The sequence below is a fragment of the Diabrotica virgifera genome, chromosome 5, assembly GCF_917563875.1.
Source record: "Diabrotica virgifera virgifera chromosome 5, PGI_DIABVI_V3a".
NCBI lineage: Eukaryota > Metazoa > Arthropoda > Insecta > Coleoptera > Chrysomelidae > Diabrotica > Diabrotica virgifera.
The window spans coordinates 241,463,972-241,489,246 of NC_065447.1; the positions used below are offsets into that span (position 1 = coordinate 241,463,972).

At 33.2% G+C, this 25,275-nt stretch overlaps 1 protein-coding gene and 1 long non-coding RNA gene across 2 annotated transcripts in view; both read left to right on the plus strand.

Moving 5' to 3' along the window:
• LOC114331968 (GTPase-activating Rap/Ran-GAP domain-like protein 3) overlaps positions 1-25,275 on the plus strand; it is a 301,406-nt gene that overhangs the window by 34,681 nt on the left and 241,450 nt on the right. The gene's annotated exons all lie outside the window — the stretch shown is intronic.
• LOC126884745 (uncharacterized) lies at positions 2,012-3,744 on the plus strand. The gene is made up of 2 exons (XR_007698141.1): positions 2,012-2,441; positions 2,915-3,744. It is a non-coding gene; the product is annotated as an uncharacterized LOC126884745 (long non-coding RNA).

Genomic DNA, 25,275 nt, shown 5'->3' on the forward strand with positions numbered 1-25,275 from the left:
CTGAAGAGCTAATTACTCAAAATGGGACTAAAGATTTTCATGAGGTAAACATATACGCAACAAATAAAAATAATCAACTATAAGTAGATTAATAAATGTATTCATAAAACCCTTTGGTTTAAGCTGCCTGATGTGCATAAACAAGCATCTACAAGCAGATTAACCTTAACAGATGATGAGGTCAAACAGGAAGATGTCATTCTGACTTCTGCCAACATCGACAGACCTGATACTACACCAAAAGGGCATGAATGTGATCTAATCGCTAACGAGTTTGAGCTTACAGATGATGATGATGAGGTGACTAATTTGGAATTTGAAATAGAATCTTGCGGCGGGAGAAGCTGACGCATTGGGTAGTCAAAAATGGAATAACTCATACTCATCTTAATGAGCTTTTAGATATTTTGATATCTTTTGGAATCTCCGGATTACCAAAAGATGCGAGGACACTAGTAGCAAGGTAGCAAGTTAGCAAGAAGCTTAGCTTCTATTTTTTATTAAATTTACTGTTGTTATTAAAAACTGGAAAATTAGTTTATTTTTGTTTATAAAAATCACAAAAGAAAATTCAAGTCACCCGTCAACTCTCAAATGTCAATCTCAAATCGTCCACCATATTAAGGCGTGTTCACGACGACGACCGGTCTTCGGGAGTCTGTCGTCAAGACCAGGTTGTTTGCGCTTACTTTAGGACATATTAAGTATACCAATAGGTAAATTCGAGGTGTGGAAGGTAAAAATAGGTTATGCTAAAGGTCGGCAGGGGTGTCCTTGTCCAAATTAGTTAAAATGTAGTGCAATTTAGGTCGCGAGTCAAATCCGCCAGTAATGAAAGATCGCCATGGTTCAGCCATTTTTTGAAACATAATGTTTGGCAATTTTTTTTGCTAGATTTTAATGAATATTTGATTTTAATTAACGAATTTTGTTTATATATAAATCAAGGATAATGTCTGTTATGTTTGTATGGGTCTAGACATAATAATATGTTTTTTTAATTACGACGGTTATTTCTATTTTTACCGTTTTGTTCGATTTAACCTGTAAATTTCTGAGGCGCTTTCAGTTTTTAGCAATTTTTATACCTAGTTTAACAGTACACTTCCTTGCGTTTGTAAATTTTCGACCGCATTATGCAATGAGGCAGATGATTAATAAAATAATTATACAAGTCACTTAGGTTATATTCTGAATAGAGTAGGAACCTACTTAAATAAGTATCAACAGGCCGTCATGCATCTTAGTTTCTGATGATTTAATATCCTCCAAGATTATTAACCTATTTGGTAAAAATGAAGTGTGTCGGCCGTACTTCTTTGGTAGAGAATTTTATACTATTACTTTACAAGACCAAAGTCCTAAAAACTAACGTAATTTAACGATAAAATATCTCGAGCTGGGAAGTCGAGAGGGGAACGTCGAGGCAACCCGTATTTCTATTCCCCACTTAGGTACAAATAGCGGTTTTCTGACCGTCGTCGCAACGTCGCGTATTAACGTTGGGGCATTTAATCCAACGTTAAAACGTCGTAATATTACGTCCAATTGCTTCTTGGGGGATATGTTCCAGAAATATTGACGGTTGCTCTGAAGTCGATGAACGTGACATTAATCTGTGGTTACATGCAGCTAATAACGGATGTTATGCGCCACTTACTGACGAGGCAGTAATCGCGTTGTGTATACCTGACGCTAGTGAATCAGACGCTGAGGACGCAGACGAGGACTTTGAACAGCCAGTGATGAGTCATAGAGACGCAATGACCCAACTAGACGCACTAATGGTCTATTTCGAGCGGCAGGCGGAAACATCGCCGGCTGAACTGCTTATGTTGAAGAAATAAACAATACTCTATATAGCCCAATAAATGACCGTTTTGGAGTGTAATTTCCAGGGGCAACTCCGAGTTACATGAAAATTTGGATTTAGGTTCTACTTACCCTCCACTTCAAAGTTGAAATTGTGCCGTTGGTTGCTTTTACTTGGGGGGTGGCAGTCACCCCTTTGTAGCAGTTATGCTACGGACCATTTAAAATTAATTACGATTTTCGATTCATTCAATTATATTTCATTAAAAATACCCCTCTAGAAAATTCTTTGGAGACGCCTATTTAATCGCCTAGGTGCCTATTTTCGCAGCGAAGCAAGAGGAAAGCACCGCGCATGTTTCTATCGGATCGATACGAATCGATTTCCGATAACATTGAACAGCAGTTGGTCAGGAAACGGCTCGAAGGGCGGATGGCGCGCCGCTAGTAAGGTTATTCCCCCTTTTAAGTGACGGGATTGAAACAAATTTTCGATGGAAATCAAATAATTAGAAGGAAATCAAGCGTTAGCTAATCCCATCTACAAAACTAGATAACCAAAGTTAAACATCTCTTTGGACTTCTTCACATAACAGAAGTGGATATTCCGGCGTGCCTGCCTTGTTTCAGTAAGTACATAATACATTTATCTCTCATTCCTTCCTTGTGAAATCCAATGCATCATTGTAGTTAGATCTTTCGGTAGATTAATTTACCACATAAGTATATATAATTCATAGTATAATAATGATATTCATTCTCATTTGCAAAGGAACATTCAATCAAGGCCATAGTTTTTTTTAGTCCAAACCTAAATTTTAATATCTTTTATACCTGATCGTTAGGCTTTTTACTTAAGGTTTTTTATCTGTGATTTATAAAAAGTTTTAACGAGTATCTATACAGCCTTCTGTCACGCCCATCTAATGCGCACGTCCCTGTCATACTGTCATGTCTGAATTGAAGTAAACTTCAGAAATTTTGACATGACATATGAATACCTAACCTACCTAATATTTGATGTTTTTGTTTGGGCCTGTTCAATATGTACTGCTACTGTTCTTGAAATACATCATAACTAATTAAATAAACTTTATTTTAGATCCCGTAACTTAGTTATTTAGTCACACAACGTGACTCTATCACGTTGATTATGTACTACCTAGTTAGATTGCTAGCCACTCTGTGATGGTTTATCCCTAGAGTGGGCTGTTTTTGTTGGATAATACACCATACCGGATTTTATTACAACCAGCATCTTCACCCAGGACCTTGCAGTAGGACTTACTCACCACAGCAGCCAACCGTTTTATCGTGCCAAAAGGGAATTCCCTACGGAATTCATCTCTATGGACTTGCAACCCTACTTTTAACCGGCTGTTGTGTAAAAGCTAAGTTTATTTATTTTTTCTGTATTTACTTTTGGGTAAGATATATTTGCTACATTGTAAACTTTTCGTATGCATACGATTAGGAAGAGTACATATATTTTCGTGATAGATAGGGTTTTAGGTTGTTGTTTTTTTTTCTTTTTGATTCAGTATAAGTAGGAGTTAATTAAAATAAATAAAATCAGGTCTTGTTTAATAATCATAAATAATTGTATCTTAAAATTAGATAGGGAATCGGGTTGTAAAATTTTGTCGTGGAGTTTAAAATAGGGAATACGTCTCGTAGGTTTTTTTTTGTAAAATATATAAAGAGTCACTGACCAACTCATTTATATAGACCTTTTTGCTATTCTGACGGACTTTTGATTTGGATTTTGATTTTAATACTTTTGCTTGGCCAGTGATAGTGGATAATTGCTTGTTGAGTGGCCTTTGCGGTCCTATTTTATCTTTTCCCCATCCTCTATCACTGTTATTACGTTGCGTTATATGTAAAGTGTTAACATTTAATATTTATTATTAATATATTTGTATGTATTAAGGTTGGTGTTTTATTTCAGTCTGTATTACCAGTATATAACATAGCAAGACAAGATCAGTATTTAGTATTTTGTATTTCAGGTGGTTGTAACCAGTGTCATAGAGTTCCTGTTGTTCGTTACTTCAAAATCTCGAACCTGTCCAACTTCTTGGTTCTGAGAGCCGAGTTGTTCGTTCGAGTTGGCGCCCTTTTTTCTTCTTGTTTCTTTGTTGTAACTCGATATTATTTTATCTCTAGCATTCTGATCTATTTTCCTTCCATTTTTGTATTAACAGTCTCATTTTCTTCCTAGTTACTATCATTTCATTACCAAATTTTCTTCTCATATCTCCAAAGCCAATATTCGGTATATTGAAGCTAGCCCGAATACTCACTTGAGATTTAGTGTCTCTCTGCCCTTTAAATTTTTTTTCCTGAGCTAAGCCCCTCTTCTTGTCGTCTTAAATCTCTTATCATTTATTTTACCCATCTTTATTCAGTTCTTCTCTTCAAAAATCTCTATACCCAGAGTATAGAGGGTTCACCTTCTCGGGGGTGAAAAAACATACGTTCAAGATAAGACCGGAAATGGATAAATTGACTGATTTTAAGCACCTTTCGTTCTATAAAGTTTTTTACGTAAGTCAATACTTTTCGAGTTATTCGCGATTAAAAATGTTGATTTTTCGACAAAAAAACTACGTTTTCAGACCGTTTTTCGCAAAAAACTCAAAAAGTAAATATTTTATCGAAAAAAATATTTTTAGCAAAAATGTAGCTTATAAAAAAATGAAAAAAATGGTGTACCAGTAAAGTCTACAAATTGAGTAGAAGCAAAGTTGTAGCTCATGAAACATACGTTCTTATTCGTCTAATTCCAAATCGAATAATTCAACGCGAAATCACCGAAGAATGAAGCACTTTTCGAGAAAACCTTATTAACATTTTTAAAGTATCTAAAAAAAGCTTACTATTTATTTATTACAAAAGTTTACAGCATCAAAAATAAACGTGTTACACTGAAAAAAATTTGGCCCCTTTTTTTGGTAAAAAAAATCGTGAAAACCTCCCTCTGTTTAGCACCCTAAATGAATTTAATCGTTACCGCTGTATATACCATTTATAACTGTATCTGTATTGTTTATATGCTCTGTAAGTTTGATTGGTTTGAAGTGCTTATTTTTGAAAAAATTTGGTTTTAGAGTAAACAAGAAATTTCTAAAAATTTTTGAAAAATTTTCCTTTTTCAAAATAACTTAAAAAGTATTAGTGATAAGAAAAATCTGAAACAGTAGAAAATATAGGTTTGGCTATTACAAATATGCTAGTTTCAATTTGGTTCTCAGTAAGACAAAAATTGGTTAAGATATGGATGTTCAAAATTTGCATACACTCGTGATTAGTGACCATTCAAGCTTTTTCAACTATAACACTTTCAAAAATAAACACTTTAAACCGGTGAGACTGACAGATCATATAAAAAATAGATAGGTAAGTAAATTGTTTGTAAAGTGGTAGCGATTAATTTCATTTGGGGAGCTAAACACGGGGAGATTTTCATGATTTTTTACAAAAAAAAAGAGTGTCAACTTTATTTTGAGTGTCGCTTATTTTTAATGCTAAAAACTTTTGTTAACAATTAAAATAAAGCTTTTTATAAACACTTTAAAAAAGTTTTAAATGGGTTTTTCCCGAAAAGTGCTTAATTTTTCGGTGATTTCACCTTGAAATATTCGATTTGGAATTAGACGAATAAGAACGTATTTTTCATGAGCTACAACTTTGTTTTTACTTGGTTGATAGACTTTACTGATACACCATTTTTTTTTGTTTTTTATAAGCTACACTTTTACTAAGAATATTTTTTTCGATAAAATATTTACTTTTTGAATTATTTGCGAAAAACCGTCTGAAAACTTAGTTTTTTTGTCGAAAAATCAACATTTTCAATGACAAATAACTCGAAAAGTATTGACTTACGTAAAAAACTCTATAGAACAAAAGTTGCTTAAAATCAGTCAATTTATCCATTTCCGGTCTTATCTTGAACGTATGTTTTTTCACCCCCGAGAAGGGGTGACTCACCCCCCAACTAAAAGCAACCAACGGCACAATTTCAACTTTGAAGCGGAGGGTAAGTAGAACCTAAATCCAAATTTTCATGCAATTTGGAGTTGCCCCTGAAAATTACACGGTATCGCCGCATTTCCCGTTCATTTACTGGGCTAATACAACAATACCTAATTTAGATGTGTACTGTGCATATATATTTCATGTTATTTCAATTATAACGGAGTATATCTTTAATTATACCGTATTTTATTAAGTTTTACCATTTTCTCCGGCTAACCCGGATTTTCGATAACCCGGATCGCCCACGGTCCCGATTAATCCGAGTTAACGGGATTCCACTGTATTTTATTTACTTTGTTCCTCTCTAGTCTGGCTTCTGATATTCCTGCCCATATTTTCGTTACAATAAGGTGATTGTTTGAGTCTCTAGATTAGTTCTAGATTACTATGCAATTTTTTCCAAACTTTCTTACAAACGTCAGTAAAATTTGTAAGTGCTCCTGTAAATATATGTCAAGTTGGTGACAACCATTTATTGCTGAGACAAAATTTTCAAGGGCATCACTTATTTAAGGTCTTCGCTGTTCAAGCACTATGTAGCATCCTTAAAATTAAAATAAATATCGAAAAAATACGCCACCATAGCATTTTTCCTTCAGTAACTGCATGTTAACCTGGAACATGGAGAGAAACTCTCTTCAACTTGTTAAAAATGAGGATCGCTTACAGATGCGAATTTTACTTGACCTCCCCCAACACAAGAACGTTTTCCCGACACTTGTAAGGATCGAATTTGTCTCAGTTTCCCCGTTCCCGTCTTCGCTTATAAATGAGATAATGAAACAAAACGATTTCGATTTTCCGCTTATTGTTACTTTGCCTTGAGAAATACGGGAAATGTCATTCTCTTCAAAGTAATGCTGTTGCCATTGATTCTCTCTTCCGATACTTCACTTCTCACCCCATTCAGTGGCACTGGGTGTCGTGGAGAACGAGAGAATGAGAGAGGTTTCCCTTTTAAAAATTTAATAAAAGAACGCCTGATTCCACGCTTCACTTGGGACGCTTTCTGTAATATAAAAGAGTTTCTTGTAATATGTCTCGACTTTTCTTGGTGTATTCAGGAATCTTTGAAAAATATTTTTACCTGACGTTCATCAAACTAGGGAGAACTATTGTATTTGATTTGAAATTTCTTGATAGCACAAATTTTATAGGATAAATCTTTTACAGGACTGTTAAAGTGAATATAAGACTAATAGACCATGCTGTATCGTGGCTCCCGCTAGCGAAATTCTTCCGATTCGATTTTTTTGCACAAACTTACTCAAAAAGAGGTTCTTATAACATATCCACAGGGTGCCGCGCGGTGCCGTGGTCGAAAAATTGTTTAAAAATTTTTTTTAACAAATTCACAAAAATCATTTTTTTATTTCGAACAATATTTTTTTGATAACTTGGGTTATTCTGAGCAAAAAAGGTTTCTTGTCATTTTTCTCTAAAATTGATTTCTGTTGAGTTATATGCGATTAAAAATTAAAAAAATTCGAAAATGGCCATTTTCAAGCCTTAATAACTCAATTAAAAATTATTATTATTATGAAATTCAAGAAGTGACCAAATCAACTATCAAGCCCCTTCTTCAAGGTCCTGAAGAGATTTTTGTCATTATTTTATTAAAAAGCTGTTATTTTTAATTATTAACAATTAGCGCTATAGTCAAACTGTATCGTCGCCCCCGTTAGCGGAACTATTTCGATTATATATTTTTGCACAAACTTACTCAAAAAGAGGTCCTTATAACACATCCACAGGGTGCCGGGCGGTACCGTGGTAAAAAAATTGTTTAAACAATTTTTATTAAACAAATTCAAAAAAATAATTTTTCATGGCGAACGATTTTTTTTAGATAATTTGGGTTATTCTGAGCAAAAAAGGTCTCTTGTGATTTTTTTCTAAAATTGATTGTTGAATTGAAACTAACGAAATCTGACGACAAAATGTATAAAAATTAACAATCCCTCTGTTAATGTTTATAAACATTTCTGACACATCTTATGGTTATCTAAATACTTCAAAGATGATAAAGTAAAATTTTCAAAAAGAAATGTTTACAGCGACCAAAGATACAGTGAGTTAGATTTGAAAAATTATTAAAATTTATTTTTCGCATTTTTGCATAAAATTTTATTTTTGAACATGTTCCACCAATTTTAGATAAAAATAAACTTCATATTCGGATTCACCGAACTCGAAAACATAAATAATAACCAAAATTGGTCATTCATCTGAAAGTTTATTTTCGTGGTCAGCTTATCTTCATTTTAGGGGTTGCTGCCGCTCGCCTATGTACCCATCGTGAGGTGGCAACCGTGTTCTTTTTTCTTTTAACTACATTATATAATTTTATATTTCACTCTGCCGAAGCGTGCCGCGCCACACTCCGTTGGATGTCGGGTTAAGAAGAAGAAAAGCATTATTTAAAAATTTCTTTTAAATTTTATTTTCATCCCAATTAAAATATATAACTGTTTGATATTCATATTTATCCTCATTCTTTTCACAAAAGAAAAAACATTTCCTTCCTGTTATAATATAAAATTAAATAAGGCCTCATTTCCTTCCTTACAAACCTTTGCGAGAGAGGCTGAATTATCTATTAACTTAAACATTTTCTACCTTCCCCCTTCGTAATTGCATTGTTTGTTTGCAGTTTATATTCAAAATTATGCTAAAGAGACGGTTTTTATGATTTTTTTGGCCTAGTTTTTGTAGAAAAAGAAATTCCCTGCCTTGCAACGATATAATACTTTAAAATATCTCCAACAAAAAATAAGTAAAGTATTTTTTTTTCTTATATGTATGTAGTTTAAAAAGAAAATTAAATTTCTAAATTCAGTAGCATATTAAAAATGCTCGTAAAAATGCGAGATTTTAATTTTAAAGGTGGGGGAAGAAAAAGAAGAATAATTTACAGAAGCGACCGGTGATTTTAAATGTCAGTTACGCGCGCAAAATCAATTTTTTAAATAAAATTTGTATTAACTTTACGTAAAAATTCGGTATCTTTTGATCAAAGTATCTTGTCGACCAAAATCAAAATTAATTTTAAAGGTGTGAAAAGCGCAGTGTTCGTATGCATTTTATGTATTTTCTCACAAATGAGCAGTGTGTCTATAAAGCTGAAGAGTAAACAGTAGCCCGTCATCAATATTTGTTTTTCGGAAGTTCTGCGAACTTTCAACAGTGAGGCAACAGTGCGCCGGTAATTCGACACTGACAGTGACATTATGCTATGAAAAACAATAATTTTTATACTCATAGGCGCGCTGAATGTTGCCGAGTTAGTCACGTTCGATTTCTTTTTATAGAAAATCGATTTTTAGTAGATCCAATGTGACAAAATCTAGGCATGGGATAAAAAAGTTTATTTGAAGAAAGTGTATTTTTTGTTCTTCTTAATAGCGGTACAGGCTCCTGTTTGCAATATTTTATTTAGTTATAGAGTGGACAATTCGATGTAAATATCAGGATCGAATTGTTTTGTAATGCCCCTTTGTCCGCTTCTTCTCGATCGACGATGGTAAATAAATGTTTAAGTGTGGAGTAAAAATATGATTTTATTTATACTGAGTATTATTACTATAGATGTTGTTCAGGTAACTTTCTATTATAGACTGCGACCCAAAATAGTCCCTTTGGCTAATTTATAATCTCGTCAAAATATACAATTCATCAATAAGTTGCATGACAACAGCAACGAACTTTGCAATCTCTCGAAAGCTTACAACTACAGTTTATTGAGGAAACTATTACAACATGTACTAGGAAGTACAGTTACTGGAAATACCACGATTTGGCAATTTATTTAGGTTGCAAAAGGTTCAATGGACTCTAATAATTAAAATATTACTCCATATATTTTCCCAATGTTTCAATTATACACGGTGAAACTATAAAAGTTTAGTGAAACTATAAAAGTTTAAGAAGTTAAAAATAATGTGAGATTACAAATTAAGGGATTATTTTGAGATTGACCATAGAGTAATTTCCACATACTAACCTATTTCTCAAATTGGGCTCTGTACCGCTGTTCTCTATTATATTATGAATATGTGTGCCAAATATCTCGACAAAATATTCAAAATTACTGCTCTACTGTTGCCTCTTATAAACGTTACGCGGTTTTTGACATTCTAAACGAATCATAAGAGATCAATGAAATTTATCACTTCCTTTGACCAGTCGCTTTATAATTTACATTGCTAGAACTCAATTTTCAAAACTCGAAACTAAAACGTGAAATTTCGATTTTGAGTTTTGGCAGCTAATATGGGATATTTTAAATATGTTTAAAAACGCTGAATTTCTAACTTTCACACTACAAAAACACTGGAGACGTTTCAACAAAGAAGGATTTGATTGAAATTTTTAGCTGTTATGTTATTTTGAAAAAATGTACTTGTGCAATGGAAAAGAGGAAGCTTTAAACTTTGAAAAGAGGCAGATCATTTAAAAGGTGAAAGTTTAAATTCAGCGTTATTAGGCATATTTCAAATGTCTCAAATATTTGTTGTGAAAACTCAAAATCTAAATTTGTTGTTAAAGGTTTTAAAGAGCTTTAGGCTTTAGCAATGGAAATTTTATTCTATTCTAAAATGGTAAAAATCGTGCATTGTTTATTTTTTTAACACTTTTAACAGCTTTATAGAAACTGACTTGGCATTCAAATGTTTCTGAGAGAACGGTTCACTCTACACAAAAAGTGCCAATAAATATTTTTGTCCAAAATTATGTCAACTAAATTTATTGTTTGAGATATTTTTGCTACGGTGTAATAACTCTTCGAGGGCTGAGAACAATAAGGTTCCAAGCGCTATTTCACAAGTTTTTCAGGAAACAAATTTTTAATTCTAAAGTATCATAACTTTGCTATTTGAAAGGCTGTAAATTTTTAAAATGATTTTATACTACAGTATGGTAAATTGTAACAGCGTCTCAAGTTAGGTAATGTCATAAATAAAGTCCGGATTATAAGCATGACAGAAACATCAAAATAAGCACTTATATAAGCAAAAAATGTCGCAAAAATAAGCAAAACCTTTAAGTAAACATGGATGTAATGATATAAATATGAATTAAGGACATTAACATTAAATTACATTTAATTTTAATTATTGTATTATTTACAGTAAATAAAAAATTACCAAAGTGTTAAGCTATAATGTAATAAAAAAAATCTAAAAATAATTAACATATTAATATATTTTTTATTCATGGCCATTAGCATAAAAACAATTAACAATAATACGTTTTTCAAAATTTTCTTGTAAAAAGCTATGTCTTCTATCTGTATACATAATATTATATTTATACGTAGAAAAGTTCTTTCAACATCTGCAGATGTGATTGGTACGTATTTAAATTTAGACAAATGTACCGGTACTGTTTTACAACAATATAATAAATTTGGGCTGTCCCCCAAATAAATATTAGTTTATTACATGACAGGTATAACGATTGGTCCTCCCGTTTATCTCCTAAGACTAAGGGATTAAAATTCTTATGGTATATTAAATTATTAGAGTTTTATAGCTCTGTATACTTCATAGAATTTTGCTTAAGACAGGAAGTATCATGAAATTTCACTATAGTTTATCATAAGAAGTAAAATAAACACAGATAAGCAACAAATTTTTAAAATAAGCATTTTTACTAAAAATCCTAATTATAAGCAAAAAAAGCAAAAAAAAAAAGCAAAATACTTATAATCCCGACTTTAGTCATAAGTAAGATTCTAATGTGTGATTATGTAACATTTTTACGACGTCTGCAGTGTACTTGAAACCTTAATGCACTATAAGCCCTTTGTACTTGGAACGTTATGGAATTATAATTATAAGATTTCACAGAAAATTTTCAATTTTCCAAAATATTGTTAGCGCAATTGGCGAAATTAAGTAATAAATTTCAAAATAAAGCGAATATTTTTTCTCAAATTGAAAATCATTACAAAAAACAAGAAAAAATATTTTTCCTAAATTAAGATTAAAAAGAACAGAATTTGAAATAAAAAACAAGTGTAAGTTTTACTTTTAATAAAATTAAAAATAATAGCAAGAATAAAACTATTTTAACACTTGTCTTTAGCAGATGTCGCTACGATACCCATACCATCAGGTTATTTCGTTGTGAATCGATACTGGCAGCCCCAAGTTTGGTTGTTCAGAGAGAAACAAATATGCGTTCTCTGATAAAATCCTACGAAGGATTGAAACCGGTCAGAGTGCTTTTGGTGCTCTCTTAACTATCCAAAAATAAGACGGCTCTTGTATTCATTTTACGAAAATAATTATTTATTTATAAAAAAACACTTATACCATATAGAAAAATATTCATAATTAAATTTATCTTTTTTTAAATTAAATACATCACGAATAACAAACTTTTTGCGTTATTTATGACGTAAAATGTCGCTTGGAACCTTACGGACCCAACCTGAAATTATTTCACGTACTTGAAACCATATTTCATTACTGATTACACCCCCATCTAGAAACAATTCAGCGTATTTCAAATATCGTTCGATGTAGAATTCTTTATTAAATAGAATCCTTTACAAATACCAATTTTGTACAAAATGTCGTTTGGAACCCTATTGTTTTCAACCCTCGTCTTGGTAAATCGATTTTTTCCGTTTTTTCCCACTATGAGGTCAGGTTTTCGGGAGAAGCCCAGGGATAGAAGTGGCAAACTTTTCTGCATCTTTTTTGGGGCCCCAAAATATTTTTACCAAAATTCAGTTTTTTAGTATGATTTTTAGAGGTTAACTCTCTGATCACAGGACTATTAATATGTAAAAGTATTGTGGCAATCACCACTGGATGATGGTAGCTCAAGACAGGGAGACGTGGGGAAACTTAGAAACTTAGAGGAGGCCTATGTTCAGCAGTGGACGATAGCGGCTAGATGATTATTGCGAAAAACAAAGTATTCTAAGCCAAGCCGCACACCAAAGAAACATGAAACGAAAAACATGAAACATGAAACGAAAAACATGTTTCATGAAAAGAAAACACTGCTAAAAACATCTCAAAGACCGCCTACTAATGAAACGAGTGTGATTCATGCTCATGACACATTTTTATTTTCGGAGAGTCTCATAAATGGCCGGATATATATTTGTTTAGCAGTGGTTTATTTCCATGAAACGTAATTTACGTTTCATGTTTCTTTGATGTGCGGCCGGGCTAAGATGTAGAGGTGTAGAACGTTATTCAAGTTAATATAAACAAATTTTTAAGACGGTGATGGATTATTTAAGATCAAGTTGTGGTAGATACACTTCAAAGATACAGAAGTGAACAAATATGCTACCAAATTATAAAGGTTCCTAATTAAAAAATTAAATAACTTTGTGCCAATTTTTTTCACGTCATCTCATAACATCAAGGCTCTATGTAAGATCGTAAAGAGCAGTTGATGTGTAGCGCTGATCTTCTTTCATCCGTTTCCTTTCCATCTGTATATCATTTTGAAAACCTAATCAAACTGTTCATTGAACACGTCCGCTAAACTCAGGCAGTAATCTCATTATTTTCCTTTCTTTGTTTCAACACAAAAGTGCTACCTACTTATTCAAAACTTTGTGGAAAAGTTCAATTTTAGTTTTATAACTTTTTAGCTTAACTCATCTTTTTAACCCCGTCCATCCTTTTAACAATAGTAGGAAGGTGCCCCCAAGCGGTTCAATGCAGCTTTTCCCTAAATAAAATGTTTGCCGATGATGAGACTTTTTGCGTTGAAAAGTCAAGGAAAATAATAAAGGTTAGGTTAAGAAACGGTTTATGCAAGCTTCAATTCAAATTTACGTGAATAGATTCATATTGAAATTATATTTATTTCATATAATTGCACCCAATCTGAATTTTGATTAGTAACGGTGTAAGTTGTAATTAAAGTTTGTCGAAATTACATTTCTGAAGTCCATAAAACTGTCATTTATACTATACTATTACTATACATAATACTATTAGTCTTTACAGAAACAGCTTAACTCAGCGTGAGCTAAACCGATTAGAGGAACTATTTACTTTTGTACGACTGACCAAATTATACCTGCTTTATTATCTATAAGATAATACTAAAAGTATTATATTCGATGGATGAAGCCCAAAAAAAGGCCTTACTGTCGATTTTTTTGGCGCAGTAATATGGATTTTAATGCAGTTTCGTGCGTTGGATTCGTGAGAATGTCAGGAAATTTTGTGAACTAATGTAATGAATAAGAAATCTCAAATTGCATTTGTGTATAAAAAAATGCATTTCAAAAATGCATTTCGGTAAATAGTGGGAAAAATTTACTCAATTTTCTTACTCGGGGGTTTTTGGGGTCGCTGAAAACGAATATGAGGTCGGCGAGAGTGTGCAAACTACCTGGTGCTTGCAGCGGGTGTAATAAACGTCTTCCTATGGAGTATTGTGGTAATTTATCATATAATTGGCTTAAACTCATTACTAAGGGGTTTTTGGGGTCGCTGAAAATGAATATGAGGTCGGCGAGAGTGTGCAAACTACCTGGTACCTGCAGCAGGTGTAATAAACGTCTTCCTCTGGACTATTATGGTAATTTTTTAAATAATTGGCCCAAACTTGTTACTCGGGGTCTTTGGGGTCACTAAAAATAAATATCGCAACGACTAAATTCTAATTTCATATCATTTAAAGCAGTTTGAATTAAGGCGCAAGTGGATGATGTGGTTTTGCCTTGAGATAAAATTACTAGATACAGAATGTACTTAATGGCTATTGCCAAAAATAAAAAGATTGTCATTGGAAAAATTCTTTCATCTGTTGATGCATTTACCCAGCATTTAAAAAGGATATATTTACAAACACAAATTTGCCTGCATGGAGAGGACAGTAGTTAGAATGACTCAGCCACATGGTCGTCCAAACATTTTAAATTTAATATTCTGTAGTTGTAAGTCAGACTGCGGCAACTCATGCGGGTGCAGGAAGCATGGGTTAGTTTGTAATCTAGCCTGCAAAAATTGTGCAGGCTCTGATTGCACAAATATTGCATTGGACTCGAGAGAGGAAGGCAATACTGAAGAAGAAGATGATAATGATGAAGAAAATGAATTTTAAAGATAAATTACGATAAATATAGTATAATGAACTTTTTTAACCATAAATATATTATAATAATAAAAATTTATGTTACTTTATAATAAAAATACCACCCTTTTTGATCACTATAGTTACATCTAAGAAAATAGATTACCCCAAATACCCCCGAGTAACGAGTTTAAAATAACTATATGATAAATTACCATAATACTCCAGAGGAAGACGTTTATTACATCCGCTGCAGGCACCAGGTACTTTTCACACACTCGCCGACCCCATATTCATTTTCAGCGACCCCAAAAACCCCCGAGTTACAAATTTGGCCCAATAATTTAACAAATTACCATAATACTCCAGAGGAAGACGTTTATTACACCCGCTGCAGGCACCAGGTAGTTTGAACAATCTCGCCGACCTCATATTCGTTTTCAGCGACCCCAAAAACCCCCGTGTAAGAAAATTGAGTCAATTTTTCCCACTATTTACCGAAATGCATTTTTGAAATTCATTTTTCTTATGCACAAATGCAATTTGAGAATTCTTATTCATTACATTAGTTCACAAAATTTCCTGACATTCTCACGAATCGAACGCACCAATCCGCATTAAAATCCGTCTTACTGTAAAAAAATCGACACTTCAATCCTTCAATGCCTCGACTATTACTATTAATACTATGCCTTACTGAAAGATTTATGAACTGGCGATTCACATAATCTCTTTTCTCTCTCCATTTACATTTCCATTTGATTTTAAATTTTTTATCAATTTACGCCGTTATTTATCAAAATTCAGAGTTGTCGCAATGATATGAAATAATTCTAATTTCGAAACGAATCTATTCAACGACAACCATCATCTCTTCATTGATTTTGAGAGTGCCTATGATAGTATCCATCGAGAATTTCTGATCCACGCCCTGAAAGAGTTTAATATTCCAACTCAACTCATTGATATAGTAAAAGAAACACTTAAAGTAGAAAGCAAAATTCGAATTCAAAACGCACTAACAGATACAATCCATGTTAGAACGGGCCTATGACAGGGAGATGCCCTATCCTGTATTCTATTCAACATCACATTAGAAATAATAATTAGAGAGTCAAAAGTCAACAACAGAAGAACGATAATAACAAAAAGTGTACAAATATTGTCATTTGCAGATGATGTTGATATCATAGCTAGAAGCAAAAGAGAAATGATAGAAGCATTTAATGCTATAGAAAGGGCGGCACAAAACAGTGGCCTAAATATTAATTAAATGAAAACCAAATATATGAAGGCCAGCAAATCGAAAGGCCATAGAAACCTACAGATTCTGACAATAGGAGACTATAACATCGAAAGCGTAAATTTTTTTACATATCTAGGTACACTAGTTACCGTAGATAACAATGTCAGCGAAGAAGTTAAGAGAAGAATACATATTGCTAATAAAACATATAATGGACTAATTAAACATCTAAGATCTAACACCATCACGAGAAAAACCAAATGCAAAATATAGAAAACCCTGATAAAACCGGTCTTTATATATGAATCAGAGACATGGACACTGTCGAAAAGCGATGAGAACTTATTAGGTACGTTTGAACGAAAAATTCTCAGACACATATATAAGAGGGTGAAAGAAAACGAAGTATGTTGTGGAAGATATAATTTTGAACTATACGCAGCATACAACGAACCCGACGTCATTATATCCATAAAGATTGGACGTCTGCGCTGGATGGGCCATGTTGAATGGTGTTGGAGACCGAAACACCAAAACATATAATGAGGCAAACACCAGTAGGGAGAAGGTCAAAGGGAAGACCCAAACTTAGATACATGGAACAAATGGAACAAGATCTGAAAACACTTGAGATTACCCGCTGGAAAAACAAAGCAAGGAACAGAACATAATGGCGAAAAATCCTAGAACAAGCCAGGACCCAAAAAGGGTTGTCGAGCTACTGATGATAATGATGATATATCATTAAGGTCGGGTGAGCAAGCAGGTCCCCCCTAACAACGATATCTTTTGCTTCAAAGAATTCTCTAGGTACTCTGCTAGTATGTGGAGGTGCATTATCATGCATGACAATTAAAGTTTCTCCAGAGCCTAACTACAGGTTCTAGAACCAAATCAATATACTTCAGAGCTGTTAAAGTTGGTTGGATGAAAACTAAAGGCGTTTTTTACAGATCGTAATGCCGCCCCAGAATATGGCACTTCCTTCTTTATATCTGTGAATTGATCCAGGAGTTTTAGTTCTTGATTGTATTCCTCGCCTTCTTTTTTTGGGAGGTGGAAATCTTCTTAAGACCGTCTGGGAAGGTGTCCCAGGTGTGTCGGATTCAGTCCGTCCTATCTCTATCTTGCCGGGTCGCCTACCGACTAAACCCACCCCCTCTTTCTCCAGCCGACAGATCTGGAACCGCTTTTAGCGAGCATATCTGACCCGTCGACCTTACTCATAGCTCCCCTCCGGCACTCCAGGAATCAATCAAAGAATGCCAGTTGACAGTTACGAGCAACTCCAGTCATTCATGCTTTCATCTATTCACGCTTTCTCATCCACCCATTCATTCTGATATTAAGATGGGGCAGTCTTTGTAGGTCGGATGTAAAAGGTCCTTCCCCACCGACTGTCCCACAACGATACAGACAAATGTAACATAAAACAAGAAAAAAGAATAAAAGAGATGAGAAAAAGAAAAAGAGCAGAGAGAGTATGAGGGAGAGAAAAGAAGAGAAAATAAAAGGGAGAGAAACAGAGAATAGAAAGAAAAGATAGAGGACATGAACAGGAAAAAGCGGAAAGTGAAAATATATGATTAAATAACGGTAAGAGTTAAAAATAAAATTAAATAGATTAAGCAGTCAGCGTGGTTTGGGTGTATCCTCGCTTTCTAGCAAATTCCTCAGTTATCTTATTTTACATATCGCACCCTCAGTGGTCAAAATAAGTAAGTTTCGAGATAAAGACGATTTTGTTTATTTTCGTGCTAATATCGGTGAAATAAGACACAAGTTTTAAGAAAAATTAACATTTAATTATGATTTTGCATGCTTTTCAGCCTATATTACATTAACCAAAAATAGAAATTTAAATAAAATAATATTAATGCAAAAAAAATTAGGAATTTCAAAGTTACAACACTTTTGCACGGAAAAAATTTTTAATCACTACACATTTAGTATTGGAATTTCAAAGTTACAACAGTTTTGCACGGATAAAATTGTAAAAAGTGTAGACACATTTACTTTTACAGTAAAACCTGTGTTACCGGCCACCTGCCAACATCGGATACCTGTACTAACGGCCAGTTTAAAAATTCTCCAAACCAATTATATATATCTAGACTACAAAAACTGGCAATACCGGCCACCTTTCTATATCGACCAATAGTTCTTTCATTTTTAGTGGCCGTTACTGACAGGTTTTCCCGTAGTTGTTGTTCTCTTCTCGTACATCATCTTGTGCCAAAATATTTTTATAAAAACTATGGTGGGCTTCTGGTATCATACCCGAATGGCATAAGTAGGTATACCAAATCTTTCTTTTTGGCCATTTGAATTTTTGGCTGTTCTTTGGCAAGTTTTCTGAGAATATATATTTTTGACCTGTCAGTATTGTCAATACACAAGTTTTAAGATAACTGTTTTTCCTTTCATGAGAAAAAAATACTTTTTGGTCGTAAATAATTAGTCTTAATTTATGTGTTTTTAATCCAATCTAACAAATAAATGGTCAAACGACATCGCACACATATTATGGAAAATATAATGTCACACAAAGGACATAAAATTTACATGAATAGTTTGGTCTCGTAAATCTTTTTTTATTGTTTCGGCCGTTAATGGATTACGTAGACACGCTGTATATTAAAATTAAACACCACAGATATAGATATTATAATAACAAATATCTTACTTTTCTCGTGCCTTTCATTGCTTGTTATCGAAGCCATTGCAATGTTCCGTGCAAAACTGTTGTAACTCTATTACATTAGAGTTACAACAGTTTTTCACGGAACTTATACTCAAAAACGCAAAAAAGTTAAACTGTTGTTGTTGTAATATTTAGCCGGTTAAGCATTTGAAAGTTACTAAAGTTTTACAGGGGATAGATATGCATGTTTACAACCGAATTCCATGATTACTTCATTTTCGTAAAATTTTTGAGTTATTGCAGTCTTGCACTGAGGGTGCGATATATCCTGGTTTTGTATGAAAATAGCACTTTTTGCCAATTTTCAATGTTCCAGTTTTGGTACTGAGAACATCATTGTAGGCAACGAACCTTGGCTGTCTATTGCTGTATAGTACTTGGGCATGAACTTTTCTTATCATTTCAACTGAAGTACTTACATTTGTAGCTTACAAAAGCTGCCTTTGGAGTTGCAGTTGAAAAATTGTTGAAACTCTTCTAGCTGCTTTGGACAGGAAACGATTGTGTCCATCCGTTGCTACTTTTTGACGACTTGGTGTAGATCATAAGTTTCGATATTAATGATACCTAGCATAGGTTTTTGACACAAATCTTTGTGTTATCTACCACTGAAGATATGTCCGTCTGAGACATTCCTTGCTCAGACACCAATAATCTTTCCCCTTTGCACGACCGTTTCTTCTTCTTCTTCTTCAAGTGCCATCTCCGCTACGGAGGTTGACAATCATCATAGATATTTTAATTTTTGAGGCAGTAGCTCTAAATAGTTGTTTTGAGCTGCATCTAAACCATTCTCTCAGGTTCTTCAGCCATTAAATTCGTCTTCTTCCGATGCTTCTTCTGCCATCTATCTTTCCTTGCATTATGAGTCGCAGGATGCCATACTTCTCACTCCTCATCACATGTCCGAGATACTGTAGTTTTCTTTCTTTAATTGTGAGTTAAACTTCCTTCTCTTTACCTATTCTTCCCAGTACTTCGTTGTTCGTAACTCTATCTACCCAAGAAAGCCTCATAATTATTCTATAGGTCCACATTACAAAGGCGTTAAGTCATCTCATTGTCTCTACATTTAACGTCCATGATTCCACTCCAAAGTATAGTACACTGTATACATAACTTTTTGTTAGGCGCACTTTAAGGATTAATGTTAAATATTTGCTACATAGGACCTTTCTCATTTTCATAAAATTAGAACGTGCTTTTTCGATTCTGACGTTGATTTCTGCAGTGTAGTCATTAGTTTCTGTTATGAGTGTTCCTAGGTAAGTACTTTTTTACTCTTTCGATCTGATGGCCCTCTACTATCAAGATTTCGTTAATATTATGGTTGTTTTTACTAATTTTCATAAACTTCGTCTTTTTGATATCCCTTTCAGGTCTGGATTTTTTTTGAGTGAAAATGAAGTTTCCCTTTGAATAAATACGATATACGGTATCTAAAAAAGGTGTAAAAAATGCAGAAAAAAAATTCATTGTTTGAATCTGTCACAAATGACATGTCACGTTCGTGCGCTCTGGGCTTATGTTCTATGAATGCAGGATAGTCAGTGTATGAAAAAATTCATTTTTATTAAACGTAAAACACCATTAGGGCCAAATAAAAATTATTTTTATAATTGTTTAATATGCTATTACATACTAACTAAAATAGAACAAACATTTTTTGCTGAAATGTCATGTCTTTCCATTGCCTCTTTGCTGAAGAAGAGCTCGTTGAAGGAACAGGTTCTTCATCCAATACAGGTTCTTCATCTAATACAATGTCTTCAATATCCTTGTCATCGGTGTTATTTTTAAACATGTGTTTCTGAACGTCAAAAGCAACATCATTTTCGCCATTTAAATCTTCTATTTCGGACTAGTTACCATCGTTTAACACCTTTAGAGCCAAATCGTGGGTGAGAGGCACACCTGTAATAATTAGAAAAACTACTTTTATCATTAAAATATATAAAAATTAATAGAAAGTCAAACCAATAAATATTTAGTATTTTAATTTCCTGCTATTGAAAATTGAATGTGTGACGGCAACTCACTATCGTGATATTCAAATTTTACGGGACAAGATCTCTACAAACAAACCAATAATTTCTTAAATCTTGTTTATTATCTTGAAGTTGAAACTTTATCTATACCACAACCCGGTTACAATAACATAAACACTTATAAAAAACAAGATATCTTTTACTTACCTTTATCGGTTTTGTCGTCATTAGTGTAGTCATTATTTTCTGTTATAAGTGTTCCTAGGTAAGTATACTTTTTTACTCTTTCGATCTGCTGGCCCTCTACTATCAAGAAGTCGTTAGTATTATAGTTGTTTTTACTAATTTTCATAAACTTCGTCTTTTTGATATTGAGAGAGAGTCCGTACTCCCTACTACACCTTACTATTTTACTCATGAGTCTTTGCAGGTCTTGTAAACTATCGGCTATTATTACTGTATCATCTGCATATCTGATGTTGTTAACTAAGACTCTATTTATTCTTATGCCGACTGTTTCATCTTCCAGAGTTTCTCGCATTACCTCTTCAGAATAAGCGTTAAATAATAGAGGTGATAGTATACAGCGTTGCCTGACTCCTCTCTTTATTTCCATTTCTTCAGATGTTTCTTTTTCAATTCTTACTATTGCTCGCTGATTGTAATAGAGGTGTGTTATTAGTCTTAAATCTCTGTCATCCAGGTTTTTAGTTTTCAGAATTTCCATGAGTCGATCATGTTTTACTTTATCAAACGCTTTATTGTATTCTATAAAACAGACGTAAAGAGGACGGCTAACATCCAAACATCTCTGTGTCAGCACCTTGAAGGAGAATAATGCCTCTTGGGTACCCATACCATTGCAGAACCCATATTGAGTGTTACTAATATACAGCTCCAGTTTAGAGTGTATTCTGGCGTGGATAATTTTCACTAGTAATACCACTAGAGGTCAAATTATTTCCGGAAATTTTCTAAAAATATTCATGATCAAAAAAAAATTTCCGGATATTAATTTGACTTCGCGTGGTATTCGGTAAGAAAATTCCACACCAAATTTGCATTTGAAAATCCAAAGCTGCATGAACAGATTAATAGCGCGCCATAGCTTTGTCAGCAATTATTCAGGCTTTCAAATTCGTAATTTCTACTCATTGTAGTTGCATGGGAATACCATTTCAAGATAGAAAATAGTATATTCTTCAATTTTACATAAGTTTTGAGTAACTACAAGTGATAGAAAATGAATCAAAACTAAATTATGTAAACAAATAAAAACCAGTCTGTCAAAAATGTTCTGTTATTGTAAACGTCAAAAAATTTCCACTATAATTCGCTGTTGGGTACCCCACGAGCAAAAAATTTCCGATAAAATACCTCCGTTGCCATGGTGATCTGTCAAAATAACGTATTTTGATTGGTTCAAAATTACAGGTGTGGAATTTTCAGCAGAATTTTCAAGGTATGTGACATTAAGCTTATGATTCGGTAGTCACTGCATTATTTGGCATTCACTTTGGCAAACACACAAATGCTGATGTCAAAATTTCTCTAGGGATAATTCCCGTAGTATAGATAGCGTTGAACAGTTCTACTATTATGTCCAGGTTTTTCTCGTTGAGCAACTTTATCAGCTCGCTAGGTAATTCATCTGGACCAGTAGATTTATTGGTTTTCATAGAGTCTATTGCCTGACTAACCTCTGATTTGGTTATCTCTGAGCGCACATCTCCGGTTTGGCTGTCTACGGATGTACTAGCTTCTCTCTGGTCATGAAATAGTTCCTCGATGTACTCTTTCCATCGTCGTGGTTTTCGTTCTATCTCCATTATAATATTTCCATTTTTGTCGAGCAATATATTTGAGGTTTTTCTATTTCCTCGTTTACCCCAGGATAAATAGGTCTTAGGGCATATACCTATATAGGAAGAAGATATACTACTACTAATGTGGCACTAAAAATTTTAATAAATTTACAAATCCCGAATTATCCAGGTGGATAGTAGACACAGATAGTATGCTTTCAAAATATATATCTGTTTATAAAAAATACTTATTCAAAATACATATCTTCCTTAACTTTTTGTAAAATATGTAGAATTTACACAATTTTACTTTGAATTGATTCCAATCCAACTTTACTCTTTAAAATATAAAATTAATAATTAGTTTACAATTTTCAGCCTAAATTATAAATCACGACAAACACAAGTCGAGTTCGACAACTTATTAAAACTTGTACTCAAAAGAAAAAGTTTTAATCCGTTTGAAGGGCCACCAAATCTGTAATGGACTGTTCACTTCAATAAGGCTTAATAAACTGCATGGTTTCAAATCTTCCACCAAATCCCTTAAAACCGATTACTCAATGTTTAGGTAATTAAACTTCTTTATGAATGTTTGGCAAGAAGTTTTAAAGAGTCGGGAAAGTAAATATAAAAGATAATGAGTGTAATTTTGTTTGAAGTAGAAAAAGGTAAAGAAAAAGTTTATTAAAAAACTGAAAGAAGTCATTAAGAATATAAAGATACACAGAAGGGGTTGAACAAAGTTGGAGATATCTCTTATTGTTTGTTTTTAATTAAAATAATTTTAAAATTGTTTTGAAGTTTCCTATTAATCAAAGGAAATATTCTTATGATTTTTACATGCTTGTAATTCCTGGGCTGTGAGCAATGAAGATAAAGAAGCGTTGCGTAGATGGAAAAGACAATTTTGAGATCTATCTATAGCGGGGAAAAGTTGATAAGAGTTGATCAGTTGAATAAACGAAAAAGAAAAGACCAAGAAAAATATGGTTAAGTTGTGTGCGAGATGACCGAGAAAATCTGTTAATTATGGAGCTAGATTCTGTGGCATATAATGCTTGCCATGTGGCTAACTTGTGACGCGTAGTCCTTTTCCTTCTCCTTTCCTTTTCTATTCTTTTCAGTTAGAAATAAAATCAATGTATTCGGGATTTTGGAGTCCAAGGATGGGGTTGCCACCCCATCTCGGGGGTGGCAATTTTTTATTAAATTTTAACCATGTAAATCGATGTAAAACGTATTTCTAAAAAAAATGTTTTTTACATTTTCTTCGTAAAACTAATATTTTTCGAGTTATTCGCGGTTGAAAGTAAAAGTTTTTCAACGAAAAAATCCACTTAGACTAGTAAGGATCTGTGAAAAAACTTCTACTTTTGGATGTGAAAAGTGGCATTCGGATTTTTGCAGATAAAGTTAGGTGACACCTTCAGTAATAATAATTGACTTATGCTCGTTCTCAAATATGCCCGGAACATTAATAAAATAATTAAAATATTTAAAAATTTCGAAAAACGTCGATTTTTTTCTGCTTTCTTTGCTTATAACTTTAAAACGATTCGTTTTGACACAAAGTCGTACAGAAATAAAACAAAAATACAGTCGAACCCGCTTATTAGAATACCGCTTAAAGGAACATCCCGGTTTAAGGAATAGAAATTTGAGGTGCCAAAACGTTTCTATTAGCGACCAGAGATCGGTTATTAGAATATCCCGGTTATAGGAATACGGTTGATTGCCACGAAGGCTATTCCAATAAGCGGGTCCGACTGTAATTGAATTTTCTATGATATACGACTGGTCAAAAATGTCTTAACGTATTACCTTTTCTGCAATATAGCAATAAATACAAAATAAGGGGGCAAAATACGCCTGTTGTTATTCAATGTTTTTAACCACTTTGGTGGCACTTAGAACCTTAGTAGTCCGCTTAGGAAATTATTGTAATATACCTCAACCGTGTACCAAATTTCATTAAAATCGACCTAATAGATTTTGCATAATAAATTTGCAATCTAAATGTTTTTAAAAAGTTCAAATTATTTAAAATCTTTCTGAACAAAAAGTAGACCATTTAGAAGTTGTATAATTTTTTTACATATAAAGAGGTGCTCTACCTATCTAATACACTTTACAGAATTAAAATCGGATTATTTAAGGGGCCTCAGCAATGTTTTAAACTTATAAACAATTTTTTGGCTTATAAACAAATAGCTTTGTTTAATAATAAAAAAATTAATTCTTAGCAATGCAAATAATTACAACCGGTATAATTTGACTTAAAATTTCAAATGCTGTCAGCAGAATGGCTATTTTATTTTTTAATCAACATTTATTCGCGTTCAAAAATTGCAATTTTTCGAATTTTTGAAAGTTCCACTGCGTTTATCTCAAAAACTATGCATCCTACGAAAAAACTTGTAAGAACATTTTTTGCTTAGTAATTCCTCAAGTTCTTTGTTTATAACAATCTTATCGACATCCGGATCAACTGTTACCCAAAAAAATCGTATTCTACGGTTCAAAAATACATAAAAATCTTGGGTAAGTCCATCTAAATAAAGGAGCCCGTAGCACCCATCCTGGCCACATAACTAATTTGTTTATAAGCCAAAA